The sequence below is a fragment of the Camellia sinensis genome, chromosome 15, assembly GCF_055761805.1.
Source record: "Camellia sinensis isolate YWXY chromosome 15, ASM5576180v1, whole genome shotgun sequence".
Lineage (NCBI taxonomy): Eukaryota > Viridiplantae > Streptophyta > Magnoliopsida > Ericales > Theaceae > Camellia > Camellia sinensis.
Window position 1 is genome coordinate 62,955,627 of NC_138975.1, and position 11,904 is coordinate 62,967,530.

An 11,904-nucleotide genomic window follows, 5' to 3' on the forward strand; every position below is an offset into this window, starting at 1 on the left:
CATGGTGAAGTCACATTGTATAGCTTCTACGACGGAATGCTCATGCAATTGGCATGAATTTGGCATTTGTGGCATCACTAAACAAAACCGTTACAATCCTCCTTCATAGTAGACCAATAGTATCCTTGCCTAAGAATCTTCCGAGATAACATTACCCCGCTCATGTGCGCTCTGCACTCTCCTCCATGGATGGCCTCCATTAGGCGCTTTGATTACGTCGACACACAACTTGTGCCTCCCCAGATGACCCCTCTTATACAGTTTATCTCTGTAGATGATAAATTGAACAACCATTCGCCATATTGCCCTCTTATCTTTGGCATTTGCAGCTAGTGGATAAACCTCCTTTTCCAAGAAGTTCCAGTTTATCATAGTACCAAGGGTTTTGATCTTGCACTGCATCTATTGCAACGACAGATTTGTAGGACGGTGTATATCTCTGTTCAATAATGATCGGACGCATCTGGACTCGAAACGGGATGTCTATCACGGAAGATAGAGTTGATAAGGGGTCATTGAACCTGTTGTTCTCTCTTAGTAGATGTGTGAAGGTCAGCTCCTCAAGCCTAGGAATCAAAACGTCCAAGGTGTGGTGATAGATCTTCATCTTTTCTTCTTTGACCTTCCAGTCTCCTTTTGCTTGAGACACAACTAGGTTCGAGTCCCTAATGACGTCCAACCCTTTTGCTCCTAGTTCTAGGGCGGCTTCCAAACCAGCGATACACGCCTCGTATTCTGGTTTCTTTGTCAGATACCTTAAGCCGGAGTTTGAAGGTTAAGGGTATATGAGAATTGTCAGGTGCTATCAGCAACACTCTTATCCCATAACCGTACTGGTTAGACGCTCCGTCAAAGTACATTGTCCAAATCTCTTCCTCGATTTGTAGAATAGCATCATTTGGGAACAGGTATTCTACCGTTTCATCCCCTTTCACTGGGTGATCTGCTCGGAACTTAACTACCTCTCTCCATTTGATAGACTTGCGAGTAACATACTTAAGATCAAATTCGGAGATGAGAAGCAACCAACGGGCTAGCCTACCCGTAAGCGCTAGTTTCTTGAAGAGATATTTGATGGGATCTAATCTCGAAACCAGAATTACGGAGTGAGCTAACAGGTAGTGCCTCAACTTCCTGGTAGCCTATACCAAGGCTAGGCAAGCTTTCTCTAGCGGGGTGTAACAGGGTCTCATAATCTAACAATTTCTTGCTTAGGTAATAGATGGCTTTCTCCACCCTATCCTCAGATTCTTGAGCAAGCATGCATCCCATTGTTGTGTCTGTTACTGATAGATACAGAATCAAGGGCTTCCTTGGCTCTGGCGGTGACAACACGAGTAGATTTTGAAGGTACTGCTTGATCTGCTCGAAAGCGAATTGACATCGGTCATCCCATCGGAATTTCTTTCCTTTCTTCAGGAGACCAAATAGTGGTTCACAAGTCAAGGTTAATTTAGAAATAAACAGTCTTATGAATTGCACTTTACCTAAAAAGTGTCACACCTCATTTTCAGTCCTTGGTGGTGGCATTTCTATGATGGCCTTGATTTTGGAAGGATCTACCTCGATGCCCCTTTGTATGATCAAGAAACCCAGCATTTTCCCTGCTGTTATGTCGAAGGTACACTTCTGTGGATTCAACATCAATCGGTATTCTCTGATCCGTTGAAAGAATTTATTCAAGGCGGTGTAGTGACCCTCTCTTTTCTTGGACTTGACAATCCTATCGTCCACGTACACCTCGACCTCTTTATGGATCATATCATGCAACATTGTGGTTCCCGTTGATAGGTAGCCCTAGCATTTTTCAACCTAAACGGCATCACCTTATAGCAGTAGGTTCCCCACAGGGTTGTGAAAGTAGTTTTCTCTCTGTCCTCAGGTGCCATCAGAATCTGGTTATACCTAGAAAATCCATCCATAAAGGAGAGCAACGCACGGCCTGTGGTGAAGTCCACCAATTCATCGGTGTGCAGTAGAGGAAAGTCGTCCTTCAGATTGGCTCTGTTCAAATCCCTGAAATCCACACACACCCGAGTTCTGCCATCTTTCTTTGGCACCGGAACAATGTTGGCTAACCAAGTTGGATACTCAGATACTAGCAAGGACCATGCGTCTATCTGCTTGGTGACCTGTTCCTTAATCCTCAAAGCCCAATCCTGGCGTATTTTTCGCAGCGTCTGTTTGATAGGTTGCGCCTCGGGGTCGAGAGGGATCTGATGCTGTACAATCTCAGGATCGATTCTAGGCATGTCTTTGTAGGACCACGCTTTTAATAAAGTGACTAAGCACTCGCATTCCTCTCGAAGACAACGTGGGCCCTATTTGGATCAAACGCGGATCCTTCTCAGTACCCACATTAATAGCAATGATTTCATCAGTGAGGGGTTTTGCAAACCTCTCCTCCTCTCTATTAATCAAATGTTTCAAAACCAGAGGAATTCCTTCCTTGTTGATTTCATCAAAATTTTGAAAATCATGATCAATGCAATAAACATGAGGCACAGAGAAGTACTCAGAATCTGCAGTGGCATTCTCATTCAAAAGGTTCAGCTCATCCAATTCCTCGGTTACAGCTGACTCAAAAGAAAAGGAAAAAAATGACCTGGACAAAACCTCGGCTTCCGGGTTACCAACCCCAAGAATACCGGACCTAGACTAAGAAGAGCCGAAATCTGATTCCGACTACACAGACTCTGTGGAATTTGATTCTGGTTCACTACCTCGCTCAGAACTACTAGATAGCTAGTTCTCTTCCATCTGCCGAGTGAGGGATGGTGCGTCAGATGCATCCAAGATACCACTAGAAGGGTTCGCACCCGATTGTTCTTCGATCATGGAAACAGTCAGGTTATCCCCCAAGCTCTCTGAGTTGATCTAAGGATTCGAAAAGAGACATGCCAGTGCTGCTCCTATTTCAAGTTCACTGCTGTTAGAATCACTTTTTGTGCTCTTTGCAGCTTAAGTAGTTAGTTCAGTCCTTTCTTCTGTATCATTGTCTTGCAGTTGCAAATCAAAGAAAATGTCAAAGCCGGGAACCCGCTGCTTCTTAGAGTTAAACCAGGGCTCGGGGAAACCACAAAATTGGAAGTCTTCACCCGCCTGAACAAAATAGCCATTCAGGGTTCCCTGAATTGGTCAGTGCACAAGCTCATACCGTTTCCCTGTCTGCCTAACTCTGGCTCTTCCGGCCATTTCTTTCATTTTCCTTACCTAGTCCTCTTTGGTGGGCGTATAGCCCATACCAAAGGCATGTGAGTTGTATGGCACATTGGCCAATGCAGTAACGCCCTTCTGACCATTTCTCCCTAGCCCTATTCTTGGCATGTGTTGGAGTTTGTTAATGAAGTACATAGATTGGGCGCTGGCATACAAGCCCTCATCAACAACCAAGATATTTTGCACTATCCGGGCCTCAGCCAAGGTAAACCCCAAAAGGAAGACATCCTCTTCGCTATAACAATTTCCAGCACATGTGTAGTGACCTCTGGCGGAGGATGTATGGATGAATTCCTGAAGACTGTGGCTATCCCTTTCCCATGGGGGTAGTTCAGCATTTGGTGGAGGGTGGAAGAGACAGCTTTTACTTTGTGCAACCAGGGTTACCCGAGTAGTAAGTTGAAAGTGGCCAGAACATCCAGGACATAGAACTCGATGTCCTGTTGAGCTGGGCTGACTTGTACACTAATTTGCACTATCCCTATCACCTCTCTGCATGTATTGTCATATGCTCGGATAACCTTGGCTACAGGTAAAAAATCGGCCGGTTTCAAGCCAATAACATAAGTCGTGCGACAAGGACAGACATTGATTACTGATCCGGTGTCGACCAATACCACTGGTCACTACTACAAAAACAGATAAAGATCACACTTTTTTTGTGTGATGTTTGTTATTTAATCACACCTTTTTAGTTTTATTAAAGTGTGATCTTTGGAAGTGTGATTAAAAGGGGTCATTTTTAATCACACCTTTTAAGGGTGATTAATAACTAATAAAACCTGTGATAATAAAAATTTAGATCATAGATTTTAAGTGTGATTAATATCTAAGAAAACACGTGATTAATAATCAGATAAGATCACATGTTATATGCATTTGAAGAATGTAATACACACTATATACTATATTTTGAATCACAACCATATATTGAATGGAATAACGTCATATATTTCATAAATGAAAATTAAATATTCAAAAAGTATATGCAAAGGAATTAGTAAAAAGTTTTTAACTGTGCTTACATATATTAAAAAATAAAAATAAAAAACTTGAAAAAACTAAGTTGTTGAATTCTTTGACCATATTTTGCATTTCTCCACGAAATTTTTGACCTGAAAAATAAAAACACAAATTAATTCAGAAACCACTAGAAGCATATGAATAAACTTAATATTTTTGTAGAGACTTACAAAAGACAAAATCGAACATTTTCTCATCACACTGACTCTTCATCTCCTGCATCAATAGAGAAGGAATAACAACTTTGATTGTTACTAATATAAAATGTTTGGATTACCATATATAAATATGATATATACATAGAATCAATAAATCCAAAATGAAAATCTTCAATATATGAGCAGATATTTTAAAGTCATAAAACCAAATATACATAGAATCAACAAATCTAAAATGAAATCTTGAAGTGATTATATATTCTTTACCAACTAAAGAAATTGTTGAATAGTAATTTAAAGAACGGAAGCTATATCATACTTACATTGGATTTCAACTCATATTCTTTAGTACGAAATTAATCCATTCAACTCGCACTTCATCAAGTTCGGTTTCCGTGTAAGTCTTTTTTCCATCGAACTTCAAGAGGTTATTTACAAACAGTTAGATAACGAAGAAGATGTACAGGTATCATGAATATAATAGTAATAAAAGTTTAGAATTTATCTCACATTTTGTTTATTTAGGATGCTTTGATCTCTAATGAGGTCTTTCGTATACCGTATTACATAAAACCCACATTCCAAGTTTGTAGGTTGTTGCGAGGACTACATAAAAGCATTTTCATTATTATTAGAAACTATATATAAAGTGTGATGATCAAGTTGAACAATCATTAGCATAAATACAAGTATGATAAAATTAGAGAAAATGATATTGATTACCTGAACTACTTTCAAAACTGGATTGGTCCTCCTCCTCCTTTGGGTAGTTTCATAAATTTTCAAAGCACTTTACAAAAGAAATTCCAAATGTCAAAATATTTTTAGAGTAACTCAAATTGTTTAAAAATGTATGACCTAGCCAAACTTACATGTTTATTACAATTTCAAAGCTTGTGTTTATTTTAGAATTAATCAGATCAAATAAGTACACAATCATCAATGTCAGATCAATGACTAACAATATCCAATGGTACCTACAATTGAACAAGTCACAAGTATAAGCTTAATAAGTTTATTATCATTTGAACACATGAAATAAATAGTTTTAGATAATTACCCAATATTATAAGGAATTAAAATCAATTGTTCCAGCATAGCCTCCTTTAATCTTCTTGCAAGCAACACTGATTTTGATTTTTCCCCAGCCATAGTTTTTCCACTAACGACACAAGGGTTAACAAATACAAATTGTTTCCTCCAATTGGAAGCCTTCAACACTTGATGGAGATGACTAATAAAATAAAAAAAATTTAATTAAATTCGTAATTCATAAAATCTGCAGAAATGACTATTGATGTAGCAAATTTTCCTTACCTTATGTACAACATGATACATGTAACAGATAATTCTTTTACATGACATATGTACTCCATGTCTACTCTTTGAAGTTGGATATTGATCTCCTCCCCAAATATGTCTTTCTCTAGTGGAATGTCTATGGCTTCATCATACTTGATATGCTCAACTAATGAAACAAAAGATTGAATGGACTCTTGATATTTTCCACATTCAACATTAATTGAAGCTCCCTAAGTTTAAAATTTTCAAAATAAACAAATATAAGTAAACTTTAACTTTAAGAAATTGTAATAAAGTTTCTAAGTTTGAATATTTTACCTCATCACCGACCAATACAAGATTTTTGGGCCAAGCAACAAAAAATCCCACTGCTTCTCCAACAACAAGCACCTCATCTGGGATAAGTACAGGAAGAGGGGCATCTTTTTGAATAAAAACTTCAACAGACATACGTACATTTGATTCTCCTAATGGCACCGTATGAATGGCTTCATTGTGTTCAATTCTCTCATACACTGTACCATGAGCAACAATATTTTCAATGGAACCTATCGCGAGTTTACGTGGTTTTCCCTATAACACAAAGTTAAAAATGCAACTTCTAATAATATCACTAACGATATTATAAATTATAACATCAATAGATAAAAACTACACACCTTTCTCTTATTTTGTTTAGGATCTTGAGGTGGAATATCGTCCTTAGTTCTCACCACATTGTCAGGACCATGTTATAGTCCAATTGTAAGTGAGTCACTTTGCTTAATATCTCTACCTGATTCTCATTCTAGCCACTAAAAAAAAAATGCTCATAACGTGGAGAGCAAAAGGATTTTTTCCCCTACTTGGGGGTTATCATTTCTGATAGAATTGTGGTTGAGTTTTTACAATGCACAATGTATTAGGCTATGAGACATTGTAGACCTTTAATAACAGGTCAAGGGAACTGGAGAAGAGAAACGCTATGAGACATTGTAGACCTTTAATAACTGGCCAAGTGGATACTTTTTAAATTATATTTAATAGACCCCACAAACTAGCTCCAAGTTCCAACATCTGCACAGGTTGCTTAATTAGCCCATCAGACATGAACCAGAGTTTATGAATGTATAGAAGCTATTAAATGGTAAAACCCTTGGGCCAAAATATTTGAAAGTATTTATACTTTCAACTTTTGCTTTCACAAAACCAGAAGCTAAGGATAGTGCAGAGAGGTTCCAAAATTCATATTCTATCTCAAGCCTCAAAAATGGATATAACAAATCCCATCTCAAACATATTGTTCCAAAACCCACAACCAGTAGAAAGAAAAAAGAGTTCCAAACCTTTGATCAAATCTTACATGGAGTTAATACAACTTAAAAATGGAAAAGTGGAAAAGAGTTAAAGAGCTAGTAGATTTGTTCTGCAATTCTTCACAAAAACAAAAGACACCCTAAAAAAAAAAAAAAGAAGAGGAAGAAGCAGAAGAAAAAGAAAAAGAGAATTGTTGGTTCCTAGGTTGTATTCTCAAGGACTTCATAAAGAAACAAGGTAAAGCAATTTTCATTGAACTTGTTCTGGAAAGATCTAGTCTACCTATAATATATCCTTATGTAAGACACCAACTTGGGATCCTCAATTTGTTTTCCAGACTGGAATTGGTGCTAAATCAGTTTCCTTCTAATTTCTGAACATAAAAGGTTAGACTAAAAAGTAGAAACAGAAAATAAGAAACTGATAGCAACATCGAATAACCCCTTACAATGCCAACAATCCTGGAACAAATTCTTCTGTGTTATTTTATTTTTTTTTTGATAATTTTTAAAAAAAAAATTAAATTGAGGTATTTTAGAATACCTCTTACTTTATTTTATTTTATTTTTTATTCCTTTTCTCTACCAAGTTTAGAACCTTTGACCTTTGGGAAAATTCTTTCGTGTTCTACAAGGAATAAAAACCAAAACCAATCCAAAGGCAGTGCAAAATGACATAGAAAAGGCATGGGAGGGAATGGAAGGGAGTATAAGGCATTGTTGTTGATAAAAATTGCTTGACATAAAAATGCAGCATCATTCAAAAGTAGGAAATGAAGATAAATGATAAAAAGAAAAGGCAGTTGCCATTTGCCTTCAAAGATTAAGAAAACGCCTAAATGGATTTGTGGAGTATGTTACAATACTTCAATTGATTTCTTCAAAAAAACCATAATGAATGAATATACATGCAGACATGGAAATCTATGTTCTTTGGGGTTGATCTTGATCATCATTATTGGGCAAAATATGCATGAGCAACAGGACAAACTAGTATATCAAGTAATGGGGGCAACATTAACTATGAACTACAAGTAAAAATGCCAATATCTTATCAACAGTCCAATTATTATTATTATTATTATTATTATTATTATTATTATTATTATTATTATTATTATAAAGTTGAATCTGCTAGTAAGGCAAAACTACAGTGCAAAATGTTGAAATTTTTGGATTCTTACATTTGAAGAAGTGCTCTCTTTCAAAGCCCTTTCAAATCTTTGATAAAGATGTTCTGAATAGTTAGAAGGATGATACTGAATATACATGAAATAAACACGGCTATACAGAGAGTGAAGGATGTACTTTCCATTGAAATCAAATGGCATCGAATATTCACATAGATTAACAGAAACAAGAGGGGGAAAATAAATATATATAATATAAAATAAAATAAAAAGAGCTAAGAACTAGATTCAATTCAATAAAAAATTCAAATTGATTAGAGTGTGTTATTGTTGTTGCTTTAAATCTTGTCAAGGTTAGCTTGTTTTCTTTATTTAAATTGGATGGGTTTCGTTAAGTTTCACCAACTTCATAATGCTCTTCTAATGCTCCTTTTATAACCATGTTTTGATCCTAATAATATATAAGTACTGTATTGTTCAATAACTGTATACCAATTTTCTGTTAGATCAAAAATTATAATATTCTGGGTAGGGATTTAGCAAGATGAATAAAACAAGCTACTAGTGATAGACCCATTTGAACAGAACATTAAGGCATTAATAAGATCAATCCTTTTTTTGATACAAGGATGAAAAATAGAGAGGAATGAAGGAGTTGAAAATGTAACTACATGAGAAGGACAAAATATCTTCTTAGGCAGTTTTGTCAAGCCAGTTGCCATAAGAAAAGGAGAAGTACAAGTGTGTTGCTTGATTTTAGGACAAGAAGCAAGGGGGTTTACTTACCATTGTACCTTATAGTTCCCTTACTAGCTTTTAAGAAAATTATAATTTATAGCCACATCAATTGGTGAGGTTTTACTGAAATTTTACAAAACTAAAATTGCAAATTTTAGTCTAGCTCCATGATTAAAGATTGGAATCAAAACCTTCAAAAGTCCCCTTCAAACTTCCATAAATTTAAAACCAAGATATATATATATATATATATATGACTAGTGAATTTAGGCACTCAACAGAACGACATATTTTAATTAGCTAAAAGATCCATAAAGCTTGCCTTTCCGCAGTCCACTGTTTTATATAGGAACTATAGTAGATTATGTAGAAACGAGCTAAAACAAAGACAGGAATTGCCAAAAAAGCTTACCTTTCATGTATTATCTATTATCATAAGAGCATAAAATTTTATCTGGTTATCATCAGCAAATTATTGTATGATAGTTCATACCCCTATTTTTTTTGCCTATGGCATTTTGAAATTGTTGCCTAATCATAGTGCAAGTTTGGAATACATCTAGAACTTAGCCAATATGCTTACATAATGTAACAATATTTTCGTGCCCATTGAGTAATTCTAACTTTCATTAATTCTATTTGTATTAGTAGGTCCTTAGACTAAGAGCATCTTTAGTGCAAATGTTAAAATTGTTGTTTGAAGTGTACATCTAAGTGTAAGTGACATGAGAGAGGTTTTTTAAAACTGAATAATTATAGCACGTTACTATGGGGAGACTTTAAACAACTAATTCCCAAGAACTTTCAAAATATGACATAACCTACCAAATAAGCAACACCTTGACAACAAATCCAAAATGCAAGACACATCTATAAATCTAAATCCATATCCATGTCAACCAAAATAAAATGCATATATATATTAGTAAATAAAAGAGCAAAGAGAAACAAATCTAGAGAGTAAATAAGAGAGCAAAGAGAAAGAGAAACTTATCAGTTACCAAAAAGAAAAAGAAAAATCAGTAAGAAAACTCTGCAAAATTATATATGCATTTTAGACTCCTTTGTTAAAATCAACTCTGCAAAAATCAGTAAGAAAACCCAATCATGTAGACTCCTCCACCCTCTGTTAAACTTATCAAATGCATATCCATATCCAATACCACAAGAGGATAAATACACAGACAGAAGAAAACTCTAACAAATTTGTGATTCTACTATACCAACAAAAATACACACAAAAGGGGCATAAAAACCAGAGGACTCACCCGGAATTTCAAGAGATTTTTTATTTGAAAAGACAAACTTCAATGGTGGTTTGAGTGAGTAACTTCAATGGTGGTTCAGAGCTATGATGAAGAAAATGAACGGCTTCGTTTCAGCAAGGAGAAGAGATTCAATCTTGTTGGTAAAGGCAATGGTGGTTCGGAGCTAAGATGAAGAAAATGAACGGCTTCATTTCAGCAAGGAGAAGAGATTCTGATGTTGGGAAAGTCAAGAGTCATTTGCTCTCAATGATGGTACAGAATAGGCCCCAACTTAGAATCAGATTTTATATAAAAATGAAATAGAAATATTTTATTCAATCATACCTATGATTAAAATACATATATAGTCACACTTATTTAAAAAGTGTGATTAAAATATATATATAATCACACTTATTTAAAAAGTATGATTAAAAATAAATATTATATATAATGACATTTTATTAAAAAGTGATATAGAAATAAATATAATCACATGATAATTAAAAGGTGTGATTAAAAATATATATATATATATATACAATTATTGAAAAGTGACATAAAAAATAAATATTACCATATTCAATCAAATCAAGTGTGATTAAAATATCAATCTAATTTTTTTTAGGGTGAATTACACTAATAGTCCCTACAGTTTGGGGCTTGTGTCACTTTGGTTTCTAACTTTTCAATTGTGACACATTTGACCGTGAATTTTGAATTTTGTTCCAAATAAGGATAATTGAAAATAACATTAGATTTTTCAAAGGGTAAAATTATCAATTTGATAAAATATAAACTAATTTGAGAAAAATAAATGTCAAACAAATTTTTTTGAATTTTTAAAAATTATTTCTACCAACTAAAAATAAAATTGTGTAAAATTGATAAATCTTTTAGACATTTATTTTTTTTATCAAATTAATTTTTATTATATGTTTGGGTAATGATCATGTAAAATTAATTTTTAAAAATTAATCATGTAATTTTTTTTTTTAATTTTTATCAATTTTACATAATTTTATCATTGGTGGATAAAACAAATTTAAAAAAAAATTAAAAATATTTTTTTGACATTTATTTTTGTCAAATTAGTTTATATTTTATTAAATTGATGATTTTGCCCTTAAAATTAAACAATGGTATCTTCAATTGTCCTTCTTTGGAACAAGATTCAAAATTCAGGGTCAAATGTGTCTAAATTGAAAAGTCAAGGACTAAAGTGACACGAGTCCCAAACTAAAGGGACCGTTAGTGTAATTTGCCCTTTTTTTTTAATCACACTTTCATTAAAAGTGAGATATTTTTATTTACCACGGCTTGCATTTACTGTATGTCGTTAATGGGAATCCGTGAAAACCCAGTTTTGTTGTAGTGAGGAGAAGAGACCTGTGTGTTTGTGAAATTCAACCTTGTTAGGGATGGAAAGAGTCGTCCTCTGTCATTCATGGGTGTAGATTAGAGGCGCAAATTTGGGAATTGTATATTTTATATAAAAATCAAATTGGAATATTTTATACAATCACACCTATTTAGGGAGTGTGATTAAAAAGTAGTAATGTATATATAATCACACTTTAATTAGAAGGTGTGATTAAAAAATATATAAATAATCACACTTTAATTAGAATGTGTGATTAAAAAATATATATAATCACACTTATTTAAAAAGTGTGATTAAAAAGTAGTAATGTATATATAATCACACTTTAATTAGAAGGTGTGATTGAAAAATATATAAATAATCACACTTTAATTACAATGTGTGATTAAAAAATATATTTATAATCAC

General features: G+C 34.2%; 1 long non-coding RNA gene across 1 annotated transcript; it reads right to left on the minus strand.

The window, feature by feature from the left end:
• Nucleotides 1–5,487: 5,487 nt before the first annotated feature.
• On the minus strand, nt 5,488–6,090 carry LOC145813784 (uncharacterized). The gene is made up of 3 exons (XR_014357055.1): nt 6,021–6,090; nt 5,718–5,932; nt 5,488–5,634 (listed from the first exon to the last, which is right to left on the minus strand). It is a non-coding gene; the product is annotated as an uncharacterized LOC145813784 (long non-coding RNA).
• Nucleotides 6,091–11,904: the final 5,814 nt, after the last annotated feature.